This window comes from Python bivittatus, unplaced genomic scaffold, assembly GCF_059951505.1.
Source record: "Python bivittatus isolate LINGU-HERP-01145 unplaced genomic scaffold, Pbiv_v1 ctg000980_np1212, whole genome shotgun sequence".
Taxonomy (NCBI): domain Eukaryota; kingdom Metazoa; phylum Chordata; class Lepidosauria; order Squamata; family Pythonidae; genus Python; species Python bivittatus.
The window spans coordinates 17,539,044-17,559,727 of NW_028277125.1; the positions used below are offsets into that span (position 1 = coordinate 17,539,044).

The window sequence follows — 20,684 nt, forward strand, 5'->3', positions numbered from 1 at the left end:
TTTTAATGTTTATTCATCTTCACTTAATTTTTTCCCTACCCTCCTCATGACTAGAATTTACGCTTCCTTCCATGTTCTCTGCCTTATTAGTTTCTCCATGTTGCTCTCAGTCTCTTATGCACACACGGACATAAAAATGACTTCATTTGTATTCTCACAATTGACAACCCAATTTATTCTGACTTGCCAATTCATGTAAAATCCTTCAATATATAGGCATATCAGACAGCCAGTTCCTTTAAGAGAACTTATTTAAATGCAGGCAGACAAGCATTCCATCATACCAGCAGCATCTACAAGTTCCTGAATAATCTTTCAACAGAATTCCCATATTCAGTTTTAGAAATAAAATTCTTGCTTCCCACCCAGCTGCCTTAATTAAAGGACACCATTACAGCTATTTCCCTTGGGGAAAAAAAGACATCAAACTTTAATTTTCCTTTGTCTGGATACTAGGGTAAAGGGTGGAGAGTAAAGAAGATGACCTTGAGAGAAATATGCCATTCTAGGCAAAAGAAGCTGAAATGGTTTTTCTTAAAGTCCAGAGCAATGAGATAACTTTTGGAAGTTGGCTCAGGCAGATGCTTCCCCTAATTCAATGGAGTATAAGAAGGGGGAGGACATACACCACAATCAGACTCACAAGTTTTGTTATTATAGCCAATCTCAATAAATGCATAAATAAATACTCCTTTCTGTGGAGTTGACTTTCTTGTCTGGTATACTTAGTGGGGCTGTCTTTGTTAGCCCTTCAAGGCAGTCTGGACAAGAGGCGCAACTATGAGTACGAACTCTATCTTCATTATAAGGTTACATTAACAGAATCATGCAAGACTGAAAGTATTTCTCCCCTCCTTTCTTTTTACTCTCTGGAAAACTAGGGAGGTGTGATGGAATGGAATTATGAAGGCCAGGCTCAGAGAGATAAACATTTTCTTAGTTCGCCAGAACAGCGTGGGAGGAACAAGAGGATGAGACTGGCATCTTCCTGAGGAATTCACTCTGTTGTGGCTGGATGACTTTGGGAGCTGGGGTTTTAGTCTGGGAAGGTTCTTGCTAGAGGTTGTAGCTAATAAACATAGCTGGACTGAATTGGCATTGTCTCTTGGAGTTCCTTGGGCTAGGCCTGACATCAATCTTCCCAGACCAAAACCCCAGCTCCCAAAGTCATCCAGCCACAACAGTGTGAATTCCTCAGGGAGGTGCCAGTCCTATCCTCTTGTTCCTCCCACACTGTTCTGGCGAGCTAAGAAAATGTTTATCTCTCTGAGCCTGGCCTTCATAATTCCATTCCATCACAGGAGGGTCCCTTCTGAAATGCTTCCCACATCTCCTCTCCTTCTGTGGGTTCAGAAATATTTTACATGCAGCTCTTACATGTCCAGTCTGCAGCTCTTCCTCTGTCTCCCATAGTCATTCGCACATACCATTACAGTGATAAAATTAGATATAACAGTGGCACTTCAATTGTCCAGATGTTTTGCCCATGTAGGAGCTCTGTGCCAAAAAAAGGTATGTTCAGGGACCATAGTTCATAGAAACATTGAACCACAGCCCTGTACTTTTTTTCCTGGGCCACTTAAATCCTCTAAATAAAATACCAAATTGATAAGCAATGAGGATCCATTGAATAGAGTGGGGCTGAATTATGGAAAAGATTATGAGCCAAAATAAAGCAAGAACAAGAGTCAATTTTATTTAAAAAGCTGATCTTCCCACCATCACATTAATGTGATGCAGTAAAACTTAGAAAAATTAGATTAGGAATAAATTCCATCCATCAAGTTTTACTATTGGAAGAGATATTGCTTTCTACTTAAATAAATCTTTATTTGATGCTAATCTTGATAAGCTAGATGAAATGAAGACTACTGGGTGGTCCTCTGACCTTCATGCATGTTCTAAAAATCTGAAACATGACACCCACTGCACGTAACTTTATTTCATAGATGCTCCTTTTCAGAACATTCAACTCTACATGGAAAGAGCATGGCTTGGGTCAATTTATAGTCTCCGTTCTTCATATTTATATAAATCTGAACAGTCATGGAGATGCAGTGGGAGAAATACATTCACCTGATAAATGTCTTTATTTCCACTGTTAAAAAGATATACTAGCCAGGTTAGAAGAAGGACAGAAAAAGCTGACAAACTTTTATTAAGCATTGCAGTAGGTTTTCCCTAGCTTTACTGAAGAGTTAGAGCCATTAAAGGGATGTGTTCAAAATAAGGGCAAAGAAGTTGAAACATAGTCTAGCCAAGTCAAATGTATTCATAAAGCTTCAACATGTTTTGATTAGGGCTTCCGAGGGAGGTTTGGTGAACTGAAGATGGCTCAAAGCTGGTGGCTACAACGACCAAGGAAGGGGGTGGGGTGTTCCTTGGAACCTTTCTAGATAAGGAGAGGATGTGAGATTGCCCACATGTGCTCCAGATGGTTGCTCCTCATGAGGAGACTGCAGGACAGCAGTATTCCACGGGTTTGAGGGCTGGGAGATGACGGGATTAGCCATCTTGCTCACAACCTCAGCTATGATTTTTAAAGGACACTAAGTTTGCAAACCTCACTTTCTAATCACTTTTGGAAATTGCTCATTAACTACTTCTAAGCTATTAGAGACCCTTAGATTGACAAGTTTGAAAGCACTGGGTGAGTCTCCTTTCAATCCTGAATGAAAGAAAATTTTAATCATAAACTGAAGAAATTAAAAAATCTGAAATTAACAGCCAAAAGTTAAATAAGATTTTAATCTTAGGAAGTTATAAATGGGCTAAGGGTCCAGATAAAATTGTAATATTTAAAATTTTACAATAAGATTTTGGAATTAATTATAAAGAACAACCAACTTCTTGTGGGAAATAGATTTTGGTTTGGTTTTTACAAACCAAAACAAAGAAAAAGCAATTTCATTATTTCAAAAATTGGACACTAAAGACAACTACAGTTTTTAGGTAGAGGGAAGTTTTACAAGCCTGTTAAATGTTGCAAAACATTATAACAATGAAAATACTGAAGGAGACTTTTGAAGAATGGAATCAGAAAATAGTAGCCACAATATCAACAATGTCAGTAATGACATCTGTTTCTATGGATAGAATATGTCCAAAAGTTGCTATTGAAGAAATGACAAATGTAGAACAAGATAGAGATGGTATCAAAAGTGGATTTACAACTGACAGGCCAAGAGAATGACTTAGAGAAGGATGTTTCACTGGATCTACAAAAGGAACTGGTTGAAGTTTCAAAATTTAAAAGGGAAATACAAGTGGCAAACCAAGAGAATGATCTGGATATTTTTTTCCTACTGGATTTACAAAAGAGGCTTGTTAAAGCCTTGAAGAACTCTGTGCAATGGGACAAAGAAGACATGAAGAGAAATCAAATCCTATGACAATATTTGAATGAACTAAAGATTGAGACTGTTAGAAGTAAATGGAAGGAATATGAAGTTGGTTTATTTGGTCAAGATTAAAATAAGATCTGTTGTTACTTCTGGCAACCCTTTATGGACTTTCTGCTGATACCAGGACTGAAAATTTATGGATTTGCCTATAGATAAAGGAGGGGATATGGGAAGAGATAAGTGTTTGTAACCTTAGAGGGGGTGAAGAGTTATGTTTGTTTATACTTCTTGTGATAAAGGTTGAAAGTCACTTCTTTATATATTTTTTTCCTCTTTCTTTATTATACACTCATACCTCATTTTATTGCACTTCGCAGATATTGTGTTTTTACAAATTGAGGATTTGTGGCAACCCTGCATCAAGCAAGTCTATCAGATGATGAGTAGCATTTTTAGCAATAAAATATTTTTTTAATTAAGGTATGTACATTGTTTTGTAGACATAATGCTATTCCACACTTAATAGATTACAATATAGTGTAAACATTACTTTTATATGCACTGTGAAACCAAAAAAAAAAAATTGTGTGACTCGCTTTATTGCAATGTTTGCTTTACTGCAGTGGTCTGGAACCGAACCTACAATTTCTCCAAGGTATGCCTGTATTCTTACTTTTCTCTTCTCTCTTTTTTCCCCTTTTTTCTTTCGCTTTTTACTCCTTTCTATTCTCTTTTCTTTCTTTAAGTTTAGTTTGTATTAGATTTTACTATTATAATCAAAATTCTTAATAAAAATTATATGTGGGGAAAAAAACATGTTTCGGATGGGATTACACTCTTCTGGAAGAGTCAGGTTTCCAGCTGGAGGGTGTGTTTGGATTTTGAAATAGGTTGTGCTGAGCAAGAGTGACTGGTCCAGAGTCACCCAGTTAGTTCTATAGGTTAGTGGGACTTGAAACTGGGCCCCCTCCCAGTCCTATACCATGCTGGTACAGCAAACAAAGACTTTAGTGGGTAAAAGAGATCAAGTGAAACCTAATATGTCGTGTTTCTTTTCATTGCCAGTTTCCTTAGGGAACAATTAAAAATGCTGGTGATCACTTTAAAGTCCCAATTGCCTAGGATGCTGAATACTGATGGGGTCAGTCTCCTTGATACTAATCTGCTTGCTTACTTAAATCAAGAGTTTTTCACTATGTTCTAATTATGATGCAGACACATTTGATGATATAAGAGGTGAAAACGTACTTCTTCTGCAAGGTATACTGGCACTTTTGTTATATACTTTTTGCTTCTTGGTAAAGTCATTTCATTTCAATTTCTGTTTTTAATGTTGTATTGTTTATCCCCTGCCACTCTATTTATTATTATTATTATTCATAGCTTTAAATTGCATTTTAAAATTGTCAGCTGTTCTGGGTAGTGTACTCAACTGGAAAGATACAGATTTATATTTATATTTAAAAAAAAAAAAGAAATTCAGAAATATAATTGTCTATCTTCCTCCATCCACCCAGCTCTGTAGTGAACTTCGGTAGCCCCTTTCCAGGCTGAATTTCCCATGGTGTCATCTTATTTAATTATATATAGCTTAATAAATGCTAAACTCCACAAAAGGTTTTCAGCAGAATATGAGAGTTCATGCTTTGGTCCCTTGGTGAAAAAGCTCATGAATAATGACACATGGCTGCTACAATCAGTTCAGAAGGGGGCAAGAGCTCCTATTCCAGTTCTATTTAACTGGAGGAAGTCAGCAAGGGACTAAGGTTTAGCTATAGTTCTGAGTTGTTATACATGAAATATCTTTTTTTTTTTTTTAACCTTCCTCCCAAGTCTGCCTGGCCTTTGAGCAGGAAGAAATATACTGAGAACAGAGGCAATGCAATGTTGAAGAAACAAAGCTTCATGGACAATGTATGAAAAGTGTGCAGGGCTAAAATATTTCAATACACACATCATTCATGCTTCTTGAAAAGTGTGGAACCCTATAACTGGGGGTTTTAGGAGATAAAGGAGGTGAGTTTAGTAACCTGCTTTCCAAAGTAGTAAGGAACAGATTGTTCAGATGCAGTCAATAAAAAGCCGTTGTAGATGTGAACCTCTGCAAAAGAGATAAATAGGGCTCCTATAATATCAGTAGGTCCTCTCTGACATCAGTGTACTTATCCATCTGATGGGGTTTCTTCCTGTCAAGCAACAGTGCCAATAAGATCTACAATGGCTTTTTATAAGCCTATCTTTTTGTGTCATATGTACACAAAACTTCAATTTGCATATTTGCGCTCTACATGGGGCTACACTTGAAGAGTATCCAGAAGCTACAGCTGGTGCAGAATGTGGCGGCGTGGACAGTTCTGAATGCCCCTAGGAGGGCACATATAACACCGCTGTTACATGAGCTGCATTGGTTGCCAATTTGCTTCCAGGTCCAATTCAAGGTGTTGGTCATCACCTTTAAAGCCCTTCATGGCACAGGACCAGGTTATCTGAGGAGCTGTCTCGCCACAGTTACTCCAGCCTGCCCCACTCGATCCAACAGAAGGGGCATGTTGCAGACCCCACCGGTCAAGGAATTTCAACTGGTGGAGTCTAGGCAGAGGGCCTTTTCTGCTGTGGTCCCCGCCGTGTGGAACAATCTGCATCCTGAGGTCTGGTGTGCCCCCACTCTCATGGCCTTCAGGAAGGGGGTGAAATCCTGGCTATGCCAGAAGGCCTGGGGGCTGAATGGGGGCTCGCACCAGGGGAGGTGGCTTGTGGGGTGATTGACCTTGCCCCACGTCATCTTGAATTTTTTTAGTATTTATATACAGGGTTGTTGTCTATATTTGATTTTTAATGGATTAATTTATTTTAACTATTTTTGGGGTATTTTTAATTGTTGATGGGGTTTCTGATTTTAACTGTGAACTACCCAGAGTCACCCATTGCGGGGGAGATGGGCAGCATACAAATTTAATCATAAATAAATAAATACATAAATACATAAATAAATACAAATATTTCAAGAGAATTCTAGAATTGAGAATAGAATAATTATAATCCAGTATTGTTGCTCAGTGAATCCAAAATGGGATACCAACTAGCAATGTCAATGCAACTTTTTAACAATGCCAGGCTCTGGTAACAGTTCTGCAAGAAAGTATACTTTGCTTTTCAGAAAAAGGATATCCTTATGCATCAACATGATACACGATTGTTGATCTCTATCCCACCCATGAATTTTCAACATTGTCGTTTCTGTTCCCAATAATATTCTTATTAAAGATTATATGGTAAACTAGGACTACAAGGACATGAACAGTGCCTAATATAGTATTTCAGAGGAAACTGCAGGTGTTTGCTGAAGTAAAACAACTGAAATATTGTGAATTTTCAAAACAATAAGTGATTTTTTAAAACAAAGTCAGCACAATTGCTCCAGAAATTCCATATATTCCTGCCTGGAACTCACAGGGGGAAAAAAAAAAGCTGAAAATGATTTGAACCTCACCTGCTTTACACCAACTCTAGATGCTTTCTTGGGATAAGGCTGGCATAGATGCATCTGTAGAATTTCAAGAGAAATAAAATAAGTTGTGTGAAATCTATCAAAATCATCTCAAGGGAGTTCCAATCATTCTTAATTAATCTGATTTCTTCTATTTTTTGAAATGCTTGGCTTTTTTTTTTTAATAAGGAACATAAAAACATCTGTGATGATTCTGTCAATAAGATTTCCAGTTTTTAAATGGAAAGCTTCTGCTAAATATCATGTTATTACAGGCCAAACTAAAAAAAAAAAAAAAAGGCCTCTTGAATACTTTTAGCAAGTTTCTAGAACAAAATCAGTAACTGATTATCAAGTTCTGCTTATTGTTTATCAATATTATATAAAAACTAAAATCCAGACAAATAATTCACTATTCCACTTTTATCTATTGTCTCTATACCTCCTTATGTTTCTATTACCTATTTTATTACAACATAGTTCTGTACAACTATGTACAATTCTATCATAAATGGATATATTTCCTAATGAGGATTAATGTTTCCTATTAAATCTTCATAATTCAAGTTCTGCTCCATTCCATTTGTTTCCTGAACAAACTGTTAGAACAATTATGAAATAATGCAGCTTTTAAAATTTAAGCCCTATACTACACTGGTGAGTCTTTATTAATATCCAACTGCAGAGCCCTATATAAAGTATGTGATAACAGGCCAGACTGGATGTAATTAGTGAATGGGGTAACTGTGATAAAATCTGTTTCCTTCAGATAGGGCTGCAGTTAACAAAATAAACTATTCAGTTGTAGTATTTCCCCACGTGTTTCTATCCTGATTTCCCCTCTTACACAAATTACTCATAATTCAGTTCTTTGTCTCAAGTATTTGTTTAAGAGTTCTACAGCCCTCTCAGATTTGTAAAGCAAAATGTGAGGTAGAACTGAATGTTATTAAAATATTGATAACATTTTAGTGTAAATTTCCAGACCCTTTTTCCTCATGTAGATGTTAAAAAAAGTACAGGGGCCTTCTTGAGGTATTTCATAAGCCAAAGGTCATTAGCTATAGTAAGAGATCTCTAGCACCATCTTTTGTTTCTCCAGGAAGAGTGGTTTTTACCGTAATACTGTGCTTCCTGGTTCTATTCCAGAAACAGCAAGATTGTTTAAAATTTAATTTAAAACTTTACAATCTTTCCTGCAATTCCCTGGCAAAACTCATACAGCTGGTTGACTAATGCAGGTCAGAAATTAGCCTGAAATGGATCTAAATAACTATCCATTCCAAAATGTATTGAACACCATCTTCTTAAGCATCTTGTTCAAGAATGACACATGAACACCATCTTTTTTATCATCTTATTCAAGAATGGCACATGAAACTAAGCTGCTAAAACAGGTAGATGCTGCGATGACCCAATCTGATTTTTAACAGAAACAGGCCCTACTTTCTCTTTGAGAAACTTTGGGTACCAAGGTGTTACATTTGACCTAGAAGATCTGAACAGTCAAGGAAGGATATGGATGCAAAAGGCAGGTGGTGGCTAATCAGCATATGAAGCATTTCTGTTTGTTATAAAAACAAATATATTTATTAAAAATCCACTTAGCACATTTATCTATACAAAAGAAAATCAACATCTAATACAGTCAACTGAAAGGCAAATACTCTGACTAATACTCTGTAATTATTTTTTACCTATTCCTGTTAAGCTAACAGTTATTATTCATTAATTGCCAACAATGAGATGGTTGTTTACCATCTTGAAACAAAGACAAAAAAATATTAACTTTATTTATTATTTTATTTTATTTATTAGATTTATCTCCACCCATCTCCCACGATGGGGGACTCTGGGCAGTTCACAAGATCCATTAAAACAATATTAATAAAACAATATTGATAAAACATCAAATTACATACAATATAAAAACTATACAAAGCATAGTGTATAATATAACTATAAAGCATATAACTATATGCCTATTTTGAGGATAGGAAGAGAAACAACACTACAGGTAGTCCGCATTTAGTGACTGCCTTATTCAGTGATCATTCAGTTACAATAGTGATGAAAAACTTTGTAACTAATCCTTGCATTTATGGCCTTCACAGGTCTGTAAAGCAAAGGAAAGCTGAAGTAAGATCATAACCATAGTCACAGTTTCTCTTAGCGACCTATTTGTTTAATGACAGAGTTGCTGATCCCAATTGTGGTCGCTAAATGAAGACTACCTGTATACATATTCAACTTCATTAATACTGCAAATAAGCCAACAACACTTGTTTTCTTTATAAATAACCAGCATGTTGCAAAATTGCTACTCCATCATAATTTTGCAATTTCCTTCTTCCCACAACTTGGTTCATTCAAATGCTAAGAATAATTTATAAAGCAGGGGTAGGAAGCCTGTATCCCATATGTGGTCTACCCTACATCTTCAGATTACACTGCTGAAATTTGGTGGCAAAATGACTAATTTTGCATGATGTAATTTCAAACGAGTCTAACGTTATCTTTTTGTGCACACTGCATATTTTCCTTTTGAATGGAGGGAAATATACAAAGGAATGAACTCTTTATGCTCCTTGCTAATCACCTAATTAATTTCCTGCTTTAAGTAATCCCTTTCTTTAACAGCTTTACTCCTGAAACACAACTGTAAGGATCATTTTCTTATCAGTTTGCAAATGTTATAATTGTTTAATAAGTGGGTTGTGAGTTGTGTGTGTGTGTGTAGAACACACCCTTAGATGCCACTACATAAATTAACATATATTACATTAAATTAACTCTAAAGTTGTTGTTACCCCTTAGCAACTTTGGAAGTTGCTCTGAATGATATTTTGTGGTGGGGAATACATTTCCAGTGATGACAGATTTTTTTAAACATGGTTTTCTCAGTACTATTGTGGTTGTGCTGATCAGAAAAACAAAATTAAACAGTAGCAAAATAGAGAGTTAGATAAGTACTGGGGGATAGGTACACAATCTGTAAAATTCCACAGTAATTATATCCATTGGAAAGCCTGCTTGTTTTAATGAAAAAAAGCTTGGCTAAAAGAAAAAAAAATGCAAAATCCATACTAAGGCAATATTTTTATTGAGCCAACTCAAGATCACTATCTGGCATGTAATCCTTTGGAATCTCAAAACCTCTTCACCACAAAACAAACAGAGAGGGCAGATTTAAGTGGCTAAAAGTCAACCAGGTTCTCATTTAGTTATACACTATTCTGAAAAAGCAGAATTTGCCCCCTTGGATTTTGCTACTTTTCTATTGAAGAATCACTACATAAAATGCTGGCATTCTATATTCTTTATATGAAGTAAGTTCTGTGCAATTCTGATGCAGAATTTGGCTAGTTTTGTTCTGTTTCTCATTTCTTTTCCTTCTCCTTCCTTTTAAGCAGGATAAGCCCTACTATTGGGTAGAATGACACAGGCACCTTAGGCAGCCAATTTAACATATCATGAAAGGGCAGCAGATGATTCATTTAATTTATTGTCTTTTCATTCATAAGGCTATTTCTTAATTCCCTGGGATATCTCCAAAATTTCCCCATCTAGATCTCAACCATATGGAATCTTGCATATGGAAAAATCTGTAACTACAAGGAATGAGTTGTAGGGAGACGACAATATTTTGTGCAAAAAACATCTTCTTTCTTTCTTTCCTTTAATTCAACATTTACCTGCTAGATTTCCTCCCCCTCACACCCCAAGTTCACTGCTGGAGAGAGCAAGGATATCTGGATGCTTACGCTGACACCATGAGAGAGATTAACAGAGTTTATTCATACAGAGAGATTAGTGGCTTGGAGAATAAAGCAGCTGTCCATCCAAGCAGATTGACAAGTATCCATAGAAGGAATATAATTATGCTGTTTTGCAAATAATATATCTATAATGGCACAATGAGAACAGGATTTGAATAATTACCTGAGTGTGCTGTCACAGATAGGGGTCAAGTGTAGAAGTGCATCATGATTTCAAAACACAAAACCATAACTTCCGTGCTTGCGTCAGACATCAGGCTGCAAGTACATTAAGACAGATTCTGCATGATGACATCATCATCTGGGGGCTGTCATTTTGAAACTATCTTGGTTAGCTGCAGATGGCTACATTTTTCTACAAAGCTTTCTTTCCTACAAAGAAAAACACTGTATACATTCCTCAGTATCAACTGTAATTAGTTGTGTAATATTAAACTCACTGAAAAAGAAAATGGATATTTAGATTTCATAATTTGCTCATTAATGAATGTAACTGCTAATTTCAATACTTACAAATACAGTGTTTAATATGCATCTGGTCTGAGATCACTTTGAAGTGATAGATACTGCTAGCAATGAGGAGCAAAATGAAGATGTAAATAATGGAAGAATTCAGAGAAACTGTTCTGAAAGATTTCTGCAGAGACCAAACTCTGAAACTGAAAATCTCCAGAGGTTTCATGTTATTGCTTTTCTACACATGGCTTTATGCAGTTTAACCTTCAACCTGAATGTAGTATTTTCCCCAAGTATGCTTGAAGGCTTGTAAATTACAAATTGGTTTTCATTACTTTTCATTAGCATTTGATTTCTGATGCAGGTTGATAGTTGAGTTTAGATTCTTTCAGTCATGTATCGCTTATGGCAATAAGATTTATGCATTTCCAAAACTCATTTTTCCCCTTCAAAATAGAGTCCAGATCAAGAGATATTTAAAATCTCATCAGATATATGAACTATTCACCCAGATCTAGCAAACATTTTATAAAGATATGGAATAGCCTAGAATACACACAATTGTTAATGCCCTGAAGAAACTCTGTAATTTTCAGACAAAGGGGCACATTCTTCGTACAGATTAATTGAACCCAGTTTAGGCATTAAGTGAGCTCTCAGGGCCAAGTCATCATAACCAGTTAACATACATCAATGGAAGTGTTTTCTCAAAAGAATTATGTATATTGGTGTTGGAGTGGGGGTGGGGAGATCACTCCCTAGGCCTCCTATGTGGGGTGCTTCAGGGTTCTATTCTTTCTCCCCTCCTTTTCAACATATACATGAAACTGCTAGGCGAGGTTATCTGGTGGTTTGGCGTTCAGTATTATCAGTATGCTCATGATACCCAATTATATCTTTTGACCCCTGGCCAGCTAAGTGAGATTGTCAAGGTTCTGTCCTAGGGCCTGGAGGCTGGGTGGGTTCGGATGGGAAGGAACTATCTCCAACTCAATTCTACCAAGACCGGATAGACCACTCAGATTTGGGGATATTCTATCTTGACCTTGGATGGGGTGCCACTTCCAGTTGGGGTGGTGTACCAGTTGCACCCTTTTTGAGATCAGGGGGTCCTTCACATACTCATACCCTAGTCACCTTGTGGCTTGACTACTGCAATGAAGACCACCCAGAAAGCGGTTGCACAAGCAATAATGGGAATGCCTTAGTAAGCTCATGTAACACCTCTGTTTTGTGAGCTGCACTGGTTGCTAGTTTGCTTTTGGGTGCAATTCAAGGTGCTAGTTGTTATCTATGAGCCCTACATGACATAGGGCCTGGTTACGTGAGGGATTGCTTGTCTCCCATAACATCCGCCTGGCCAATTCAATTCTGCAGGGTTGGCATGCTCCAGGTTCCTTCAATTAAACAATGTCATCTCTCAGGGCCCCAGAAGTGCCCATTTTCTGTGGCAGACCTGCCCCCTGGAATGAGGTTCCCCCTGAGATCAGGCTGGCCACCACTCTACTGTTCTTTAGAAGAATGGTGAAGACCTGGTTCTTCATTATGCTTGCCACTTTTATCTTTTTTTAAAAATGTTTTATTGATTTTGTTTTTTGTTTTTTATTTTGTGAGCTGCCCAAAGTCATTGAGAGTCAGGCAGCATACAGGTTTAATCATTTATTATTATTAATATTATCATTATATTAATATTATTATTATTTCTGTTTTCTAGGGAATTAGCTGTCTCATCTAGTTTTATGTCATCTGCAAATTCTGTAAGCAGTCCCTACAACTTTTCATTCAATCATCGATAAAAGTATTAAAGATTACAGGACAATAAGGCTGAACAAATTGGCAACCCATTTTATAATAATTTGATGAGGAATCATTGATGAGTATGACCTTCAAGCCAGTTAAATATCCAGTTCATTGTTCTGCCATATACGCCACACTTCACTAACTTGTTAATCAGAATGTCACGGAGTACTATGTCAAATGATTTGCTGAAGTCAAGATATATGAAATTTACAGTATTCTTAAAATCTATTAAGAAATTTGCCTGATTAAAAGAAAAAGAAAAAAGATAAGGGTAGCCTGGCTGATTTTAGTAATTATCATACTAATGCGTAAACACTTGGAAAACAATCTTTTCAATGTATAGCTTTCTAGATTTTCCTTTTTTGCTCTCTTCTAGTCACCTTGCAGTTCTCCAACATTTCTCAAAAGCATCACATAAAGTTCTGGCGATACTATTAGTTGATTCCTTCCCCTAGGTGCAATTAATCCTACCTTGGAGATTTTATTTCATTCAAAATAAAGAAGTATTTTCTATGTTTATATTAATCTCAAACTTCAGTCCTGCCCCTTTTATCCTGTTCTTCACAAACTCCTGAAGGAATACATACCTTCTTCATGGAGCCCTATATTTTCTTTGCCATTTGTTAGCATTTGGCTATCTTCATTGATCAACTGATGTAATTGCTTTCTTTTTATTTTAAGCATATCTAAAGAAGATTTCTTTAGAACCTTTCTATTGTTCTTAACATCCCTTGACTCCTTCAGCACATTCTTAATCTTAATTTTCCTGACACTATCTCCACAATACTAAGAACATTTATGTAGTCTTCTTGGGTTACCTCAGCAATATATAGTATGTACTAAGCCATGATTGCATCAAAATCACATGTACATCAATACTTTGTTGTGCAAATGGTGACATTATATAATATGTGTTGGTTATTATATAAATAATGTTATTTGCATGATGATATCACAATGTATATCATTTTTTCCCCTTCCCCCTTTATGGATGACCACAGTTGACCTGTTCTCTTTCTATCTCCTATATCTATCCTGTTTTATTTTCAGATCTACACTAACTTTTTTTGTGCACCTGACTAGTTTCTTCTGTCCTTCATGTTTTCCTTATTAGAACTCTTTGCAGTGTGCTTTTATAATCTTCTTTTTAAAGAACTTACAGTCACCCTGAGCACTTTACCCATTAACTTCTCCTGCAATAGACTTCTGCTTAACATAATTCTCATAATTAACATACATTCAATAAAACCCACTTTTCTGAAGTTCAGATTTGTGCATAGGCTTTCCTTCAAGTCAAGAATAGTATCATTATATGAGCACTTCCCCCCAATTTTGCTGCTTCTTCCACTTTCTTAACTAAGGGTTATCTATAACGATCCAGTTGCTGTTGTTCTTTGCAGTATTTTATCCCCACATGGATTGCTGGTCATTGACCGAATAAACATTACTTAAAATCCCCACATGGATTAGCTGCAAGGAATAATTTAAAAAATGGACTTTATAAAGTCATAGAAATTGTTCTGGCAGATATACTTCACAAACTAATGGGACCAGTCAGCAATATAAAAACAGCTAGTTTCCTAGATTCAGTAGTAGCTGATCTTCAGTGTTATAAGAGTTTCTTTTGCATCTTCAGCAAAAGGAGCTTATCTGTCTGAGCCTCATCCTTCATGAGTACATGTTTGCATATTCCTAAAGAAAGACTGTCATAGCCAGCGTGAAGCGCTGACACTTTCTGCCTTCTGCTCGAAAGTATCTCCTGAAGTCTCAGGGCTTGTTTCTTTTGCAGAGGCCTGAAAGTTATTTCTGGCTCAGCATGCAGAATGACTTCTAGATCTTTTTTTTTTTTTTTTTTTGGATAGGCAACTATCTACTAAACTTGTTCTTCACTTCTCTTCTTTAAAGTTGCTTCCTCTATTGGTTTCTGCTCTAGTGCTTCCTTCCTTTCATCAAACAAATATTTATTCTCTCTTATCAGCTGCAGTATCACCACTTCTTCTCATACTGTGACTGTTTTCTTTAAGGAATGCTAGATGTTAGCGATTGCTAGCTACTCTCAAGGAGCAACACGATACACCATAAGCACTGTAAGTCATGACTGTATGCTTCTCTCCTTTCATCCTCAGTTCTGTTTAAATTCCACCTGAGGAAGACTTTTACATCTTCTTGTGCTGTTCGGAGACCAAGTATGTACTGTTCACTTAGAGGAAAAATTCATAAGGCTGCTCCCTTAAATTCCTCCACTGAACTCCACTGGTAAATTATAAGTCTCCCTTCCTTCCTTCCTTCCTTCCTTCCTTCCTTCCTTCCTTCCTTCCTTCCTTCCTTCCTTCCTTCCTTCCTTCCTTCCTCTAGCTGCCTTGTATTTTTTTCCCCTAGAGTTCTTGTTTACTCACTAGAAATCAGTCTCTCTTACACACAATGTCAATCAGCAGCTCTTGAGATGTATTTTCACATCCCAAAGCTTAATATACAGAGCCTCAGAACACACAGCTTCTCTATTCCCTCTCCCCTCCCCTTTGACTCTTCTTCCTATTGAAATCCACTAGCAAACCCTTGTCTACTCTTCCTATTAACTGCTAAATTAGAATAATACAATAACAATTACCAAAAAAACCACAATAAAATACAATAGAATATTAAAAAAAACAATAAATGTCCACAATTAGCATAAATAAAAACAAACAGGAAGGATTAGAAAGTCTGGGAAATATTTTTTTTAAAAAACTCTACTTAATTCCAAAATATATCATTGTCAGGTGGGTCACCTCAGAGACAGTATTCTATATTATGTTGCTTCCACAGATTGAGCCACCAATCACACATCAGAAGAGACCTGAAGATGAAATTTCATTTAACTCTTTGAGTATGAATTATGAATGTGTCCTTGAGATATCCTGGCCTCAAGCCAAGAAGAACTCTTAAAATATAGAGAGGGGTTCAAACAGAAATTTGTGTGGGGTTTCTGGTACAAGTGAAATGAAGTTAATTCTCTCCCTATACAGGGCTTAAATTTCTTCCTATAATGCACAGTTAGTCTACCTCACACATTTTTAGACTGATTGATAGTTGTCAAGATGATAACTGTAATTTTATCAGTCATGCTTATAACTATCCACTGTCAATGAGAAAATAATACACACATATACATACACACACATATGCATGTATGCATACAGAATATGGAAGACTCAGGAAAGTGAACAAAGCCATTAATCACATGTCAAATTACAGATATCTTTCAAGGCATTATTCATCTACAAAAATTTTACTCATTTGTAAGAGTGGGGAAAAAAAAACCTTGAAGCTTATGGATGATGACGAATGGCAGGGGACTCAAAATGCACATTACGGATCACTCAAAAAGACTAGCCAAAGCACAGAAGATATGCCAAGTCCCACATAAATATTGTCAAAGAAATCCTAACTTGAATAAAACCATATTGCATCTGTTTTCTTCTATTACACTTCTATGAATTTCACGCAATACGTTTATTAAGAGAAAAGGAAGTATGTAATGTGTGAGTGAGTGTCAGCAAGTCAGAAAGAGAATGAACATGACCATAAAATAGCCTTATAGTTGATAGATCAATTTTGCAATGTTTTGTGCTTGCACAAGTTACAAATGTTGTAACCAGGCTTGAGAAAAAGCTAGATATGGATTAAACAGGAGAAAGTAATGAATTGATCAAAAACATATTAAGGAAGAAAATCAACAATGAGAAAGAGATGGGTAGTACTCTTATGGGACACAAGACAGACAGACAGACAGACAGACAGAGAGAGAGAGAGAGAGAAATCCCTCACATACATTTTAGCTTGCATGTACAAGGTTGTATATAAACATGGGTTGTGAAGCCATTCATGTAAGTTCTGCCTCAAATGTTCCCAGCTCTTTACAGGAGGGACCGGCTAATGCAATCACATTACTCCAGTATCTTGTCATTTACCAACGGCATTTAGACAACCACACTTACAAACTTCCCTCCACCCCAGCAGGATTCAGTTGTGCAAATGTTCACAGAGACCCAGGGTCAGGGAGATATGGGGAAGGGTTGCAAATGCTTCTTCACATACAGTATATTTTAACCCTCGTGTTTAGGCTTAATAGCTGCCAAGAACTAAAAAGCGATTTCCAGAAAATGCATTAGTGCTTCGAGACTAAAAGATTCTTCCACAATGTGCTGATTAGATAGCTAGGTAGCCAGAATTTCCAGTAGCTAGAATCTGGCTGCAGGCTGTATCTTGCTTTAATGCTTTAGGAATCACCACATAATCTTGAGATACCAAATGAAATAACGGCATGAATCAATTGTTTAGCCATAGGGATATGGCTGCAAATTGTCTCATATCAGTAAGTATTATATTTATATTGCATATGCATATCTACTTAGCAGCAGGAATTATGAATTGTGTTTGACCTTCACATTCACTTGAAGCCTGAAAATAGCAACTGGAACACACTCTGTTCTGCTATTAACAGCACCTAGGAGCCCAATGAGTCTATATAAAATTTAAACTTGAAACTCCAGATTAGCATAGGATTCTTTAGTACCATATTTTACCACCAAATGAATTGACCATGCTGGTTGGAGGATGATAGGAACTGCTATCCAACAACTTTTTAGACAACAGGGTAGGGAGGAAGGGCCAATTTGGGAAGTTCTTCCATCCTGGAAAGTTAGGGAAGTCCCCAAGCTTGATCTTGTTAGCTTCTTGTCTTTCTCTTCTTTTACATTGTTCCTTCCATCTGCATGACCAAGACTACTCTTCTAGAGGTGGGAAACATTATTATTTAAGTCAAGGAAAGATTTGCAAACTCAGATTTGGAAGAAGGGAGAAAAAATAAATAACCAAGAATAGTTTTGGTGACTTAAATCTTCAAGCTATGGCTTTGGCTGCTCCCTCTTTTCTTTAAATTGGGAACAATGTGACTAATTCTGAGAAGCCACTAATTCAGAGCCACCTCTTTGATCCTAAACCTTTTCTTGATTTCCCACTAATCTCTACACTGGGAGAATAGCACCTGAAAGTGCCATCTGGGGGTGCTGAAGGCATCTGCATAGCAGCAAGGCAAACTAGCACCAGTTATCAGAAGAGGATGTGAGCTTCATCAGCATTTTCAGTGGGTGGTGAATCTGAGTTGTCAGTTTAAATTACAATCAGCTATGCAAATATATAGCTTATAGCATGGGCAACCGAACTGTGTGCTTTTACACATTCTGTCTGTTTTCTGAAGGTCCTAGCAATGATTTTTATTTAATAAATATTGGGAAATAAAAAGATTTATGTAGCTTTTCTCGGTCCGTATTTCTCTGAGTGCTGCAGTGAATGTTTCTTCTGCATTGTTTCCAACTATTCTGATTCACACTGATAGAAAGCAAATTGCTTCCAAATGGCTAGCTAGGCTATAGTTAAATGCCTCCTATGAAAGATGTATATACACGTTCTAGGTATAAGAAGAGTATCTGAACAAGCAAACTGAATTCAGAGGATTAAGAATCAGAAAACTTATTGATTCAAAAATAAAATAGGCTCAGTAAACCCAAAGCACCAATATATATATATATATATATATATATATATATATATATATATATATATATGCGTGTGTGTGTGTGTGTGTGTATGGTGTGTATGTACACACACACACACACACACACACGACTTCTGCAAGCCCAACAGAGCAAAAGATGACATGCTAGGGTAGCTTTGAGAGGAACACATGGTATATACAGTACATTATACCAGACAAACATGTTTCACCTTTCCTCATCTCTACTCAGTTGCTAAGCAATGTGGGGAGAAGCAGACAGGTTTAATTAGGTCTATATCCTGAATGACCCAGCTAGCATAAATGTATAATGCACTAAAAATTAACACTTACTATGTACTTTCTTATTAGGTTTCTGCTACATGTTTAAGAATAGTTATATAATCTGTATCCCAAGGGCTGCATGGAGTTCGACAGTAGGCCCCTATCGTTCCCCAAATTCTTAGAAAATTCCCCTTCTCCATGCTGCTTCTTCTCTCTGTCTTGTCTCGGTGCCTCCTTTACATGTGCTGTATATGCCACTTGTGGAACTTCAGGCAATGAGGACTGGGCTATGTACACAAAAAGGACAGGTTTTGCATCACAATACCATAATGCTGCTTTCATTATTCTGCCTTCCTTTGCCCTCCATCCCCAATCCAGGAGACATTACTGAGGACACAGAGCAACTACTAAGGCAAGTCACAGATGAACAAACTCACTCACAGTTTATGGATCAATCAAGCTGAGGCTGGGCTGAGCAGTGCTTCTGGAGATAAAGGACTTTATCTTGCCATTCTCCCTAGGAACCTTAGGAACACCAACATTGTGTCCACTGGTGTTGGGTGGCTAATAATAGATAGATGATAGGTAGGTAGGTAGGTAGGTAGGTAGGTAGGTAGGTAGGTGGATGGATAGATGGATGGATGGACGGATGGACAGACAGACAGACAGACAAGACGCTGCAGGATACTAGTCATAGTGAATGCCTGAGAAATGTATTTTGCAGGATTAAGACTCATACAAAGTCTCAGGCAAGTAGCAACTCTTGGGAACAGAGGCACCATTTACTTCATTAATTGATAAGGTTGTGTAACACTCTGGATCTGAAGGGTAAAAGGGAGGTGTATGTGAGGCTTAAAGCAGCTGCATCTTTTTCTGGGATCAAGCAGCTCTTCTTTCCTGTTCGGTTGAAGCAGCTGCAGATGGGTTCTACATTTTGCAGACATTTGTGCTCTAAGATGCTCCAAAGACCATTTTGCCTTGGAACCCCAAACACTGCAGAACCCTAGCATTTGTCTCTGTGCCTGGCAGACTTTGCCAGCAGCTGTCAGCTAATCCTATGCAGCTCATAAGCATTCCAGGCCATGACTTTGTGAGCTTCTGCCTGGCTCCTGTAGTTCTGGATTACCCTGTGGGTTTCTCAGTGCCAATTCAGCAAAATGGATGTAGAGACTTTCCTGGCTACTGATCCTGTTTTAGTGATGGTTTTGTTATCTCTTTTCTCCATCCTGGACTTGCCAAAATAGGACAGAATAATATGAAAGGTTTGAATGTCTATATGTGTGTCTCGTGTGTGTGTGTGTGTGTGTGTGTGTATTCCATAAGCAAATGTATATGGAAGATTTTTTCTTCTTTTTATTCACAGACATCTGTAAGTGTGCCCATGTGCATTAAAACTGAACAGTGATATCATTATATTGATTACAAAGGTTAATACTAATATTCAGTAGGGCTGTGCAATGTTTCAGATTTGAGGGGGAAAGGATGCTTAGGGACAAGTGAGGCTGCTCACGTAACCCCTGTCTAGAACTCCTTAAAGCCGCTGCATCTTTTCCCAGGACCACATGGATGCCCCACATGGTTGATTTAAGCCACTGCAGGTAGTGCCACATGCAAGACCCCACATGCTCTAAAGCACCTTTTTTGCCTCCAACTAAAAAGTGTGGCATAGCCCTAACATTCAATTAATTTAATTGAATCTTTTTGCTCCCATCCCACTTTTTAAAGCACTTTAAATTTCTGTCTTCTTTTGCAATGTGATCCTAACATTGTGGTTGAAAACTGACTTGGCTTTCAGCTCAGTAAATGTTGTGCATCCTTGACCTAAGGCAGTTTTGCTTAATCAAGGCAACCAGTGTAAAATGATTCAAGATAAAGGGTAAGAGAGGCTGACAGATCCTTTGGATGTCCAAAGGAAATTATTAATGTCTGTTTCTCCTCCAACTGGCCCTGGGTATTATCTCAATGTAGAGTTTAATGTGAATTTTAAAGAGTCTATTCAT

General features: G+C 37.1%; 1 long non-coding RNA gene across 7 annotated transcripts in view; it reads right to left on the bottom strand.

Moving 5' to 3' along the window:
• LOC103060482 (uncharacterized) overlaps positions 1–20,684 on the bottom strand; it is an 84,478-nt gene that overhangs the window by 36,123 nt on the left and 27,671 nt on the right. For 6 of the 7 annotated variants that reach the window (XR_015794363.1, XR_015794361.1, XR_015794362.1 and 3 more), the window contains 2 exons: positions 10,774–10,868; positions 6,835–6,888 (listed from right to left, as the gene is read on the bottom strand). This is a non-coding gene — a long non-coding RNA (uncharacterized LOC103060482). Of the gene's footprint in view, positions 1–6,829; positions 6,889–10,773; positions 10,869–20,684 lie in introns of all 7 variants that reach the window. The other variant, XR_015794365.1, reaches the window with a different exon arrangement.